The sequence below is a fragment of the Pongo pygmaeus genome, chromosome 16 (assembly GCF_028885625.2).
Source record: "Pongo pygmaeus isolate AG05252 chromosome 16, NHGRI_mPonPyg2-v2.0_pri, whole genome shotgun sequence".
NCBI classification, from domain to species: domain Eukaryota; kingdom Metazoa; phylum Chordata; class Mammalia; order Primates; family Hominidae; genus Pongo; species Pongo pygmaeus.
The window spans coordinates 63,717,839-63,732,983 of record NC_072389.2 but is presented as its reverse complement, the minus strand read 5'-3'; positions in this window follow the sequence as shown (position 1 = coordinate 63,732,983).

The window sequence follows — 15,145 nt, the reverse complement described above, 5'->3', positions numbered from 1 at the left end:
ATATAAATAAAAAAACCCTAGCTTTGCTTTTGCATGTGCTGGGAGCTTTGCTGACTGTAGGCTTGGAATCTTTTCAATTGTGAAAAGCGTTCATTGAAGTCCCACTCTAATGATTCTTGGAAAGCTCAGGGGTTAACAGCCAGGAGGAAAAAAACCAGATAAAACAAAGTTAGGCTCACAGGAAGGGCTCAAGATTGGAAGACAGTGCTGGAATTCTGAGCTTGTGTGGACATCAAATCATTATCCCATTCCAATCCATGATTTGTTTATTCATGCAGTCATTTATTCAACAAGCATTTAAAACACTGCTGATGGGCCATTTATAGCAGGTAAATCTCTCTTTTGCCCAGAGATAGGAAATCATTTAAGGAAAATGCTGTAAATTTCATTTTCCTTATATTAAAAATTGTGAAAAATATGCAGAGGCTGATTGATGTTTATATGGTATACATAGTGTTTACTATGTGCCAAGCACTGTTCTAAATGCTTTACCCATATTATTTTATCAGCCCTTTATGCACATTCTATTCTTATTCTCATTTTATAGATGAGACAAACGAAGCATTAACAAAGCCACAGAGCTAGAATGGTAGAGCTGGGATTTCAAGGTGCTCAATTTGGCTCCAGGGTTCATTCTTTTAAACATTCACCACACTCCCTCTGTAAAGTCGGTGAAGAGTCTGCCGTAAGAATAGGGCTTCTGGGGGCTCCATCAGGCACAGCAGCTTCAGGAGTATGAGGGAAGTGTTTGGGCTGTGATTCAGGATCTTGGAGCTCTGCATGGATCACAGCTGCTGAAGGAAGTTCTAAGGGCTGTCGTCCCTGATTTGTGATTGCTTCTAAAATGCCAGAGTTTGACTATGGTATCATGATGGGCTAATTCCTCGGTAAAACACACTCTGTGTGTGTGTGTGTGTGTGTGTGTGTGTGTGTAAGAATCATAGGGAAAGGAGATCATGGGGCTGAAAAAAACCACGTAGTCCAATATTTCCTGAACTTTAATGCGCACATGAATCACCTAGAGTGGAGCCTGAGACCTGCCTTTCCAAACCATGCTGAGGTTCTCCCCATCAGAGAAGCAAGGAAATAGAGAACCCAAGTTTGGTTTCAAACTCTTAAAGAAAAACAGTGTAACGCTTTCTTCCAACTAAATCTTATATGGGCATCCAATGAGTAAAACAAAAAATTGGAGCCAACCATGATTGAAGTGAAGGGGGCTGCCAGAAGCTTCATTCAAAATGCTTTTTCTCCCCTCCAAACTCCTGGAATCTCAAGGAAACGCAAGGCCTTGCCCACTGGCTCGGACCTACTCCCTGCCTCCCACCAGAGCTGGGCCATCTAATACCAGTCACAGTAGCTACTGAGCATTTGATATGCGACTGGGGTGACTGAGGAACAGAATTATTAATTTTATTTAAGTTAATCTAAGTTAAAAACTGAAGCAGTATCAAATATTTTTCTGTTAAACACAACTTTATTTTGGTAGGACATTTCATTACATCGCCTAAGATCTTGTAGTCAACACAAACACCTCACTGATCTAGTGGTTGTCAGGTAATTAATTCAGTTTGAATGATTTCTTTCTTGGTATCTGATTTAACTTGTGTTTATTTGAATATTTCATGCAGGCAACATGAGTTACAGCGTAAATTGTTATTAGTAATAACTTTTGTTAAACTTTTTAACATTATTGCATTTAATTATGATATCTAGTTAAGTATAGATAAAAATTTAAATTTAAAATGAAGACATACTACTGTCATGGAATCTAGTGGAGATGCAGAAGCTAATATTGTGACTGGAACAGTAAAAAAAAGATTGGAGCAAATTCTAGATTTCAGTGTAGTTTCAGTTTGCTATGGCAGAGCAAAATGAAAAAGCTATTATTGTATAAAACATTTAAAAATAATAAAGTGAGTAATATTAAGAGAAATTTGCAGCAAATGCATAGTGAATTTAATAAGAACTTTCCTCTGAACAGCCAAAAAAGAATCAATGAACTCAGACACCTGAAATAAGAAGTAAATGTCCAATAAAATTTTTAAAAACTTGTCAGCATTATCTGAGTGTGTGCCTTTGGTTATCTTTAAAATGGCTTGGATTCTTGAACAAAAAGGAAAATCATTTTTAGGTGGACAAAGAGTAAAATAAATTATCTCAGTTATGAAAATTTGTTGGAAATGATAAAGGAAAAGACTAAAAATACCATTTTATAAAAAGTGAAAGATCTTCAATTAAGCCACCAAACAGTTGTTAGTAGAATATAAGACCGTTTAATAATATGAAAGATAAATTGATTCAAATTTGAAAAACTGCAAGTAGTTTTCTTTAGGTTTAGATGAGTTCAGTGATGTAAAAGACACTGTTCAGTTAGCACTTAGACAAGTTTTTTCTCAAACGACTTCCAAATTTACAAAGAAATGTCAATTTGTGCCCTAAAAAGTTGAACTCAAGGCATGAAGATCTTTGAATCTCTTTTTTTGCTTCGCCTTTCTAATCTTTACTTTCTTCTTCTTTTTTTTTTTATTATACTTTAAGTTCTAGGGTACATGTGCACAACGTGCAGGTTTGTTACATATATATACTTATGCCATGTTGGTTTGCTGCACCCATTAATTCCTCGTTTACATTAGGTATTTCTCCTAATGCTATCCCTCCCCCAGCCCCCGACCCCCCAACAGGCCCTGGTGTGTGATGTTCCCCGCCCTGTGTCCAAGTGTTCTCATTGTTCATTTCCCACCTGTGAGTGAGAACATGTGGTGTTTGGTTTTCTGTCCTTGCGTGAATCTCTTATATCTATCAAAGAAATTCATTTAGATATGAAAAAATTAGTTTCTATTGTAATTGTGATCTAGTTACATCAGTTTAAAAATTTAGATTTATTAGAATCTTGGAATAAGAGATTGATGTTTCCCTTAATTCTTAATTCCATGATGTAATACGTATTACTGAAACTACACATGCTCAGTTTTCTGAAGGAGACTATGAAAGCTGTATGGACGCAATTGTTAAGATTGTTCAGTATATGTGCAAAAGCTATGAATCATCACCAGTCTGTGGAACCACTGAAAGAAATAGAAGATGATGAATTTAATGATCCTGTGTTCTTTGCCAATACTGGTTGATTGAGTTGTGGAAGAGTTTTACGAAGATTTGCTGTACTGTTAGATCCAATTCAAGATTTTCTTGAAACAAAAGGAATACTTGCCAAATAGTCAAAGACACAAAATGGCAATGTGATTTGTGTTTTCTCATCAATGTTATACTGCATATGAACAAGCTAAATTTGAAGTTTCAAGTAAAGGAAAAGCTTATTTGTGACCTAATTAGACAGGCACAAAAATTTATGTTGAAATTGAAGACTTTCATAATTCAAACCAATGATAACAATTTTACATCTTTTTTCTAACATAAATCAAGTGCAGAAGATTTAAATTGTAACTGTAAGTACAGGGGCTAGGCGCGTGCCTCATGCTTATAATCCCGAACTTCGGGAGGCTGAAGTAGGAAGACTGCTTGAGACCAGGAGTTCAAGGCCAACCTGGACAACAGAGTAAGACTTTGTCTCTACAAAGAAACAAAAACCAAAACCAAAAAAAAAAAAAAAAAAAAGAAAAGAAAAACAAACAAGAACAACAACAAGAAACCCTACCAAAATGCCAAACCTACACAACAAACTAGCCAGGTGTAGTGGTGTAGTGGTACATATCCATACCTCTAGCTACTCAGGAGGCTGAGGCGGGAAGATCACTTAATTCCAAGAGTTCAAGGCTGCAGTGAGCTATGATTATACCACCACACTCCAGCCTGGGTGACAAAGCCAGACTCTGTCTCTCTCTACAAAATACAAACAAAAACCTATTAAGAGGGTAGATCTCATGGTAAGTGTTCTTGCCACAATAAAACAAAATTTTAAAACCAAAAAAGACAGTACAGTTGGCCTATATTCTGAGGTTGAACCAGCTTACAATGTCATCTGCAGGTTCAATGGACAGTAAATAGAAAATATTTGGGAAAGAATAAAAATCACAATACAACAATAAAAAGTAATACAAATTTAAAAACAATACACTGTAAAATTATTATTTGCAAGCATTTTCATTGTATTAGGTATTATAAGTAATGTAGCAGTGACTGAAAGTATATAGGAGGATGTGTATAGGTTGTATGCAAATACTACTTCATTTTATATCAGGGACTTGAGCAGCCACAGATTTTCATATCCTCTGGAGGGTCCTGGAGTACTATGTAAATTGGTTGCAAAAAGTCTCTTTTCTGGAAAAACTAGAAAGACATTTTGTTCATATTGATAAATTTAGAATTGTTTTCCTATTTATTTATATATTATTCCTTTGAGTTCATGCCAGTGAGACTGAGCTGACCCAAGAGTTGGTGAATTTACCTAACTTGGACAAAAGTTTATTTAAAATGGGTACACTTTTTCTTCTTAAAAAAAAGATGAGCTATTTTGGCCAATGTAGATGCAAATATTAAAATAAAATTGGGTCCAGGCATGGTGGCTCACACCTGTAATCCCAGCACTTTGTGAGGTTGAGGCAGATGGATCATCTGAGATCAGGAGTTCGAGATCAGTTTGGCCAACATGATGAAACCCGTTCTTTACTAAAAATACAAAAAAATTTAGCAGGGCGTAGTAGTGCATGCCTGTAGTTTCAGCTCCTCAGGAGGCTGGAGAATTGCTTGAACCAGAGAGGTGGAGGTTGCAGCCAGCAGTCATCATGCCACTGCACTCCAGCCTGGGCGAGACAGCAAGACTCTGTCTCAAAAAAATAAAAAGAAAAAAATTATTTTTGATATTTGATTGACTTATTTAGAAACTTTTTTTTTTATTATTATTATTATTATTATTATTATACTTTAGGTTTTATGGTACATGTGCGCAATGTGCAGGTAAGTTACATATGTATACATGTGCCATGCTGGTGCGCTGCACCCACCAACTCGTCATCTAGCATTAGGTATATCTTCCAATGCTATCCCTCCCCCCTCCCCCCACCCCACAACAGTCCCCAGAGTGTGATGTTCCCCTTCCTGTGTCCATGTGTTCTCGTTGTTCAATTCCCACCTATGAGTGAGAATATGCGGTGTTTGGTTTTTTGTTCTTGCGATAGTTTACTGAGAATGATGATTTCCAATTTCATCCATGTCCCTACAAAGGACGTGAACTCATCATTTTTTATGGCTGCATAGTATTCCATGGTGTATATGTGCCACATTTTCTTAATCCAGTCTATCATTGTTGGACATTTGGGTTGGTTCCAAGTCTTTGCTATTGTGAATAATGCCACAATAAACATACGTGTGCATGTGTCTTTATAGCAGCATGATTTATAGTCCTTTGGGTATATACCCAGTAATGGGATGGCTGGGTCGAATGGAATTTCTAGTTCTAGATCCCTGAGGAATCGCCACACTGACTTCCACAAGGGCTGAACTAGTTTACAGTCCCACCAACAGTGTAAAAGTGTTCCTATTTCTCCACATCCTCTCCAGCACCTGTTGTTTCCTGACTTTTTAATGATTGCCATTCTAACTGGTGTGAGATGGTATCTCATTGTGGTTTTGATTTGCATTTCTCTGATGGCCAGTGATGGTGAGCATTTTTTCATGTGTTTTTTGGCTGCATAAATGTCTTCTTTTGAGAAGTGTCTGTTCATGTCCTTCGCCCACTTTTTGATGGGGTTGTTTGTTTTTTTCTTGTAAATTTGTTGGAGTTCATTGTAGATTCTGGATATTAGCCCTTTGTCAGATGAGTAGGTTGCGAAAATTTTCTCCCATTTTGTAGGTTGCCTGTTCACTCTGATGGTAGTTTCTTTTGCTGTGCAGAAGCTCTTGAGTTTAATTAGATCCCATTTGTCAATTTTGGCTTTTGTTGCCATTGCTTTTGGTGTTTTAGACATGAAGTCCTTGCCCATGCCTATGTCCTGAATGGTAATGCCTAGGTTTTCTTCTAGGGTTTTTATGGTTTTAGGTCTAACATTTAAGTCTTTAATCCATCTTGAATTGATTTTTGTATAAGGTGTAAGGAAGGGATCCAGTTTCAGCTTTCTCCATATGGCTAGCCAGTTTTCCCAGCACCATTTATTAAATAGGGAATCCTTTCCCCATTTCTTGTTTTTGTCAGGTTTGTCAAAGATCAGATACTTGTAGATATGTGGCATTATTTCTGACGGCTCTGTTCTGTTCCATTGATCTATATCTCTGTTTTGGTACCAGTACCATGCTGTTTTGGTTACTGTAGCCTTGTAGTATAGTTTGAAGTCAGGTAGTGTGATGCCTCCAGCTTTGTTCTTTTGGCTTAGGATTGACTTGGCGATGCGGGCTTTTTTTTGGTTCCGTATGAACTTTAAAGTAGTTTTTTCCAATTCTTTGAAGAAAGTCATTGGTAGCTTGATGGGGATGGCATTGAATCTGTAAATTACCTTGGGAAGGATGGCCATTTTCACGATGTTGATTCTTCCTACCCATGAGCATGGAATGTTCTTCCATTTGTTTGTATCCTCTTTTATTTCCTTGAGCAGTGGTTTGTAGTTCTCCTTGAAGAGGTCTTTCACATCCCTTGTAAGTTGGATTCCTAGGTATTTTATTCTCTTTGAAGCAATTGTGAATGGGAGTTCACTCATGATTTGGCTCTCTGTTTGTCTGTTATTGATGTATAAGAATGCTTGTGATTTTTGCACATTGATTTTGTATCCTGAGACTTTGCTGAAGTTGCTTATCAGCTTAAGGAGATTTTGGGCTGAGACAATGGGGTTTTCTAGATATACTATCATGTCATCTGCAAACAGGGACAATTTGACTTCCTCTTTTCCTAATTGAATACCCTTGATTTCCTTCTCCTGCCTAATTGCCCTGGCCAGAACTTCCAACACTATGTTGAATAGAAGTGGTGAGAGAGGGCATCCCTGTCTTGTGCCAGTTTTCAAAGGGAATGCTTCCAGTTTTTGCCCATTCAGTATGATATTGGCTATGGGTTTGTCATAAATAGCTCTTATTATTTTGAGATACGTCCCATCAATTCCTAATTTATTGAGAGTTTTTAGCATGAAGGGTTGTTGAATTTTGTCAAAGGACTTTTCTGCATCTATTGAGATAATCATGTGGTTTTTGTCTTTGGTTCTGTTTATATGCTGGATTACATTTATTGATTTGCGTATATTGAACCAGCCTTGCATCCCAGGGATGAAGCCCACTTGATCATGGTGGATAAGCTTTTTGATGTGTTGCTGGATTCTGTTTGCCAGTATTTTATTGAGGATTTTTGCATCAATGTTCATCAAGGATATTGGTCTAAAATTCTCTTTTTTTGTTGTGTCTCTGCCAGGCTTTGGTATCAGGATGATGCTGGCCTCATAAAATGAGTTAGGGAGGATTCTCTCTTTTTCTATTGATTGGAATAGTTTCAGAAGGAATGGTACCAGCTCCTCCTTGTACCTCTGGTAGAATTCGGCTGTGAATCCATCTGGACCTGGACTTTTTTTGGTTGGTAAGCTATTGATTATTGCCACAATTTCAGCTCCTGTTATTGGTCTATTCAGAGATTCAACTTCTTCCTGGTTTAGTCTTGGGAGGGTGTATGTGTTGAGGAATTTATCCATTTCTTCTAGATTTTCTAGTTTATTTGCATAGAGGTGTTTGTAATATTCTCTGATGGTAGTTTGTATTTCTGTGGGATCGGTGGTGATTTCCCCTTTATCATTTTTTATTGCATCTATTTGATTCTTCTCTCTTTTTTTCTTTATTAATCTTGCTAGCGGTCTATCAATTTTGTTGATCCTTTCAAAAAACCAGCTCCTGGATTCATTTATTTTTTGAAGGGTTTTTTGTGTCTCTATTTCCTTCAGTTCTGCTCTGATTTTAGTTATTTCTTGCCTTCTGCTAGCTTTTGAATGTGTTTGCTCTTGCTTTTCTAGTTCTTTTAATTGTGATGTTAGGGTGTCAATTTTGGATCTTTCCTGCTTTCTCTTGTGGGCATTTAGTGCTATAAATTTCCCTCTACACACTGCTTTGAATGCATCCCAGAGATTCTGGTATGTTGTGTCTTGGTTCTCGTTGGTTTCAAAGAACATCTTTATTTCTGCCTTCATTTCGTTATGTACCCAGTAGTCGTTCAGGAGCAGGTTGTTCAGTTTCCACGTAGTTGAGCGGTTTTGAGTGAGATTCTTAATCCTGAGTTCTAGCTTGATTGCACTGTGATCTGAGAGACAGTTTGTTACAATTTCTGTTCTTTTACATTTATTGAGGAGAGCTTTACTTCCAAGTATATGGTCAATTTTGGAATAGGTGTGGTGTGGTGCTGAAAAAAATGTATATTCTGTTGATTTGGGGTGGAGAGTTCTGTAGATGTCTACTAGGTCCGCTTGGTGCAGAGCTAAGTTCAATTCCTGGGTATCCTTGTTGACTTTCTGTCTCGTTGATCTGTCTAATGTTGATAGTGGGGTGTTAAAGTCTCCCATTATTAATGTGTGGGAGTCTAAGTCTCTTTGTAGGTCACTCAGGACTTGCTTTATGAATCTGGGTGCTCCTGTATTGGGTGCATATATATTTAGGATAGTTAGCTCTTCTTGTTGAATTAATCCCTTTACCATTATGTAATGGCCTTCTTTGTCTCTTTTGATCTTTGTTGGTTTAAAGTCTGTTTTATCAGAGACTAGGATTGCAACCCCTGCCTTTTTTTGTTTTCCATTTGCTTGGTAGATCTTCCTCCATCCTTTTATTTTGAGCCTATGTGTGTCTCTGCACGTGAGATGGGTTTCCTGAATACAGCACACTGATGGGTCTTGAGTCTTAATCCAGTTTGCCAGTCTGTGTCTTTTAATTGGAGCATTTAGTCCATTTACATTTAAAGTTAATATTGTTATGTGTGAATTTGATCCTGTCATTATGATGTTAGCTGGATATTTTGCTCGTTAGTTGATGCAGTCTCTTCCTAGTCTCGATGTTCTTTACATTTCGGTATGATTTTGCAGTGGCTGGTACCGGTTGTTTAGCGCTTCCTTCAGGAGCTCTTTTAGGGCAGGCCTGGTGGTGACAAAATCTCTCAGCATTTGCTTGTCTGTAAAGTATTTTATTTCTCCTTCATTTATGAAGCTTAGTTTGGCAGGATATGAAATTCTGGGTTGAAAATTCTTTTCTTTAAGAATGTTGAATATTGGCCCCCACTCTCTTCTGGCTTGTAGGGTTTCTGCCGAGAGATCCGCTGTGAGTCTGATGGGCTTCCCTTTGATGGTAACCCGACCTTTCAGTCTGGCTGCCCTTAACATTTTTTCCTTCATTTCAACTTTGGTGAATCTGACAATTATGTGTCTTGGAGTTGCTCTTCTCGAGGAGTATCTTTGTGGCGTTCTCTGTATTTCCTGAATCTGAATGTTGGCCTGCCTTGCTAGATTGGGGAAGTTCTCCTGGATAATATCCTGCAGAGTGTTTTCCAACTTGGTTCCATTCTCCCCGTCACTTTCAGGTACACCAATCAGACGTAGATTTGGTCTTTTCACATAGTCCCACATTTCTTGGAGGCTTTGCTCGTTTCTTTTTATTCTTTTTTCTCTAAACTTCCCTTCTCGCTTCATTTCATTCATTTCATCTTCCAGGGCTGATACCCTTTCTTCCATTTGATCGCATCGGCTCCTGAGGCTTCTGCATTCTTCACGTAGTTCTCGAGCCTTGGTTTTCAGCTCCATCAGCTCCTTTAAGCACTTCTCTGTATTGGTTATTCTAGTTATACATTCTTCTAAATTTTTTTCAAAGTTTTCAACTTCTTTGCCTTTGGTTTGAATATCCTCCCGTAGCTCGGAGTAATTTGATCGTCTGAAGCCTTCTTCTCTCAGCTCGTCAAAGTCATTCTCCGTCCAGCTTTGTTCCGTTGCTGGTGAGGAACTGCGTTCCTTTGGAGGAGGAGAGGTACTCTGATTTTTAGAGTTTCCAGTTTTTCTGCTCTGTTTTTTCCCCATCTTTGTGGTTTTATCTACTTTTGGTCTTTGATGATGGTGATGTACAGATGGGTTTTTGGTGTGGATGTCCTTTCTGTTAGTTTTCCTTCTAACAGACAGAACCCTCAGCTGCAGGTCTGTTGGAGTACCTGGCCGGCCGTGTGAGGTGTCAGTCTGCCCCTGCTGGGGGGTGCCTCCCAGTTAGGCTGCTCGGGGGTCAGGGGTCAGGGACCCACTTGAGGAGGCAGTCAGCCCGTTCTCAGATCTCCAGCTGCGTGCTGGGAGAACCACTGCTCTCCTCAACGCTGTCAGACAGGGACATTTAAGTCTGCAGAGGTTACTGCTGTCTTTTTGTTTGTCTGTGTCCTGCCCCCAGAGGTGGAGCCTACAGAGGCAGGCAGGCCTCCTTGAGCTGTGGTGGGCTCCACCCAGTTCAAGCTTCCAGGCTGCTTTGTTTACCTAAGCGAGCCTGGGTAATGGCGGGCGCCCCTCCCCCAGCCTCGCTGCCGACTTGCTGTTTGATCTCAGACTGCTGTGCTAGCAATCAGCGAGACTCCGTGGGCGTAGGACCCTCTGAGCCAGGTGCGGGCTATACTCTCCTGGGGCACCGTTTCCTAAGCCCGTCGGAAAAGCACAGTATTCGGGTGGGAGTGGCCCGATTTTCCAGGTGCCGTCTGTCACCCCTGGAAGGGGAACTCCCTGACCCCTTGTGCTTCCCGAGTGAGGCAATGCCTCGCCCCTGCTTCGGCTGGCGCACGGTGCGCTCACCCACTGACCTGCGCCCACTGTCTGGCACTCCCTAGTGAGATGAACACGGTACCTCAGATGGAAATGCAGAAATCACCCGTCTTCTGCGTCGCTCGCGCTGGGAGCTGTAGACCGGAGCTGTTCCTATTCGGCCATCTTGGCTCCTCCCCCAGAAACTTTTAAATATGTTTAAAACATTTTGGTTATGTGAATCTATTTTTTAACGGTATATTTAATAAAATCTAAATACGAATTTAGTATTTCTGTTGAAAATTTGGTGTTCAAATTGAGATGTCCTTTAAGTGTAAAATAGCCACCAGATTTTGAAGGCTTAATATGAAAGAAAGAATGTAAACTGTATTATTAATTAATTTATTATGTTTGATCATATGTTGAAATAATTTTTTGAATATATTGGGTTAAATAAAATATTTAAAGTAATTTTTCTTGTTTCTTCTTACCTTTTTAATATAGCTACTAGACTACTAGACAATTCAACATTATGTACTTGGCTTTCATTATTCATTCTTCTGTTGCCCTCAAGATAATTGTGCATGAAACTTCTTCATGAAAGCAGTGATCATCTTTGTTCTTTAGTTTTTTTCTCAACTGCTGAATCCTTGCTTAGCACATAGCAGGTATTCAATAAATATATGTTAAATGAGTGAAAAAGTTTGGGGTGTTCGATTCTCTGTCATAAACATCTTTGCACAAGTTGATGTGTGAGTGTATTAAAAGTAATCTAGAAATGGCTTAAAGTATACAGGAGGACATGCGTGTATTATTTTCTCAGAATAAATTCCAAAATAATTGTATAAAAGGGCATGGACCATTTTATTGCTGTTAAACATTGCCAAGTTAATCTCAGAAAAGATTGAATCAATTTACAATGCCATCAACGTTGTAAATTGGTTCAGATTATCGGTCTCCCAATGCCAACTTTTAAAGGAATGTAGCGTGATTAGCAATGTGACATTGGCCAAGTTACTTAGCTTTCAGAAACTCAATTTCTTTAAACTATAAAATGGAGATAATAATGTAAGGCTGAAAATTAAGTGAGAAAATGCATAGGTCAATACTTACCCAATACTTGCCTCATGTGAAGTAGGTTTTAAATGGATAATTCCAGTTAAAAGAATCAGAATTTCATAGTACTTTCTTATAGTAGTTAAGGCCAAGGGTGGTGGTTTCTGCTGAGGGAGTACATGGCCAGGAGAGGGTGGGCAGTTGCCACTTTGCAGAAGGGGACAGAAGAAATCAAACTCACTTAATGGGGAACTGCCAGAGCTCTAGGATTAGACATGTTTGCAAAAAGAAAATAGCCTCATGGTTTTGTACACTTGATTAGCTCTAAAGACTTATTTAAAATAATTATGAGAGCTAATATCTGAAATGTGCCTAAAAACTCCATCCAAGGAATATTTTATTTCAAAATGAATATTTTATATTTCCTAGCAAATGGGAAAAAAGTCCTGAATAAAAATCCCCTCTGGTAATGATTTGACAAATTCTCCAGTGGGGGTAGGTTTAGCGCTATAACCAGTTTATGGGAACACCAGGAAATAGCTTGTCAGCTGCTCCATATCCAAATATTATTTCTCAAACCCAGGAGTACCTAGATATGCACTGCTGAACATGATAGCCACTAGCCACATGTGGCTATTGAGCTTTGAAAGAAACGTAGCTTGTTTATAGACTTAGTGTAAAAAAAAAAAGTAAGCTATTTCACCAATAACGCTTAAATATGGTTACATGTTGAAATGTTAATATTTTTGATGTATTGGGTTAAATGAACCATTATTAAAATTAATTATTACAGTTGTAATAATTAGATTATTAAAATGAGTTTATCTGTTTTGTTTTCCATTTTAAAATTTTTAATTTAATTTTTTTTTTTATTAGAGACAAGGTCTCGCTATGTTGTCTAGGCTGGTCTCAACCTCCTGGGCTCAAGCGGTCTTCCTTCCTCAGCCTCCCAAAGTGCTGGGATTACAGGAATGCACCACCATGCCTGGCCTCCTTCTTTTTTCACATGTGGCTGCTCAGGCATACCTCAGAGATATTGTGAGTTGTGTTCCAGGCCATCGCGGTAAAGCAAATGTTGCAATAAAGTGAGTGACATGGATTTTTGGTTTCCCAGTGCACATAAAAGTTATGTTTACACTATACTACAGTGTGTTAAGTGTCCAATAGCATTATGTCTAAAGTAACAACAATATATATATTTTAACTTAAAAATACTTTATTGCTAAAAAATGCTAATGATCATCTGCGCCTTCAAAGAGTTGTGATCTTTTTGCTGCTGGATGGTCCTGTCTTGATGTTGAGGGCCTTGCTCTGGATTAGGCTTTGACTTACAGGAGTGTTGTGGCTGGTTTGATCTTCTATCCAGACCACTGAAACTTTCTCTACCTCAACAGTAAGGCTTTTTTTTTAAATCAATCATGTGTTTACTGGAGTACGACCTTAAATTTTGCTTTTTTTAATCATTCATGTGTTTACTGGAGTGGGACTTTAAATTTCTTTCAATAACTTTTCCTTTGTATTCATAATTGACTGGTGTAAGAGGCCTAGCTTTCGGTCTTTCTCTGCTTTCGATATGCCTTCCTCACTAAGCTTAATTGTTTTTAGCTTTTGACTTAAAGTGAGAGATGTATGACTCTTCCTTTCACTTGAACACTTACATGTTACTGTAGGGTTATTAATTGGCTTAATTTCAATATTGTTGCGTCTTAGGAAATAGGGAGGCCTGAGGAGATGGAGAAAGACAGGGAATGGCTGGTTAGTGGAGCAGTCAAAACGCACACAACATTTATTGATGAAGTTCACTGTATTCTATGGGTACAGTTCGTAGCACCCCAAAACAATTACGATAGTAACATCAAATATCACTGATCATGGATCACTAAAACAGATATAATAATAATAAAAAAGTTTGAAATATTGTGAGAATTACCCAAATGTGACGTAGAGGCACAAAGTGAGGACATGGTGTTGGCAAAATGGCAGCAATAGACTTGAGAAGGACTACCACAAATCTTTACTTTGTTAAGAAAACAGTATCTGCAAAGCACAATAAAGCAAAGCACAATAGAGTGAGATGTGCCCGCATTGACTTCTGTGGCTCACATTATATTTCTCCTGGGCAGTGGTGGTCCAGATCCCTCCAATTGCCTTTAGCACTTCTTCCCAGCAATCTTCTATGACTACTTAGATACTTTAGAATATGCATTGACAACTTGGATTAGCTCTAAGCTTGGAATTCACAGCCAGGTAACGCAACAGCTGAGGTGTTTGCTTTATATAAGGACCTGTGAAAGCAGATCGGCAACTGCTAAAATAAAAACCAGAACCCAGGCCAAGACCTCAGCCCGATTCACACCAGCAAAATCTCAGAAATTCCCTTTATGTTTTTGCTAAAATGAACAATTAATGGAGCCAAAAGTCTGACACTGATAACTGAGGAGAAGCATTTTTTTTTTTCTTTTTCTTCTGGGATTTCAAGTCCAGAAAGACAAAGATATAATGAACTAATAGTCTAGCCCTTTTATAAAAACAAAACCACTTAGATTAGCAATTATGCCAGTTTGGGTCCTCTGAGAAGCAGATGCCAAGACAAGGTTGGTTTTTCTAGAGATGTGTTGGGAGAAAAGACTATGAAGGATAAGGGGGTGGAAACAGGAGATGGCAGACAGCCTTCAGACCATGTGTGCTGACCCGCCACCTGTGAAAGGAGAGAGGGAAGGAAGAACTGGGCAGAGCTCCTCAGACTGCAGCACATTTCTCAGAGAATCCTGGCCAGGTCCACAGGAGTCCCTGAATGCAAAGGCTACTTGTTGGAGGCAGCCTATGTCCAGCAGGAAGGGGCTAGCACTTGTTCCCACCAGAATGCTTAGCCACCAGCCAGGAGCAGCCCAGGGGAGGTATGGCCTTGATACCAATAGGGAGGCCGGCCCCAAGGATGCTAACTGGGGCTGGCAGTCAACTCTGCTGCCTTTGGCAGTTCCTCTTGGAAGAGAGCTAAATGGTGCACTGCCACACTATCAGAGAAATATTGATCTCCAATATTGGATATTGTTTCAGATTTGAGGTTAAATTTACAAGCCCATATGTCCTTGTGTTTTTCTTCACACTATGTGATTTGGTGAAGAAACTGGGTACTTATGTAAACCAATGTACTGACCAGAGTCACAACACCAGATTCTATTAGTCTTGGCTCTGCCACTCTCTAGACACTTCACTTACTTTAGCCTCAGTTTGTTATGGATAATGATATCCACCTTGTGAGGTTGTTGTGATCATTAAAAAGGATAACATGTGAGACAGTGTTTCACAAAGGTAAGATTGTTTGACCACTTTGTTCATATCCTGATGGTCCCACCTGATTTCTGGAATGCTAAAGAATTAAAAAGGCAGGTAATGACATGTAGAATTTTCTCAGCTATCAG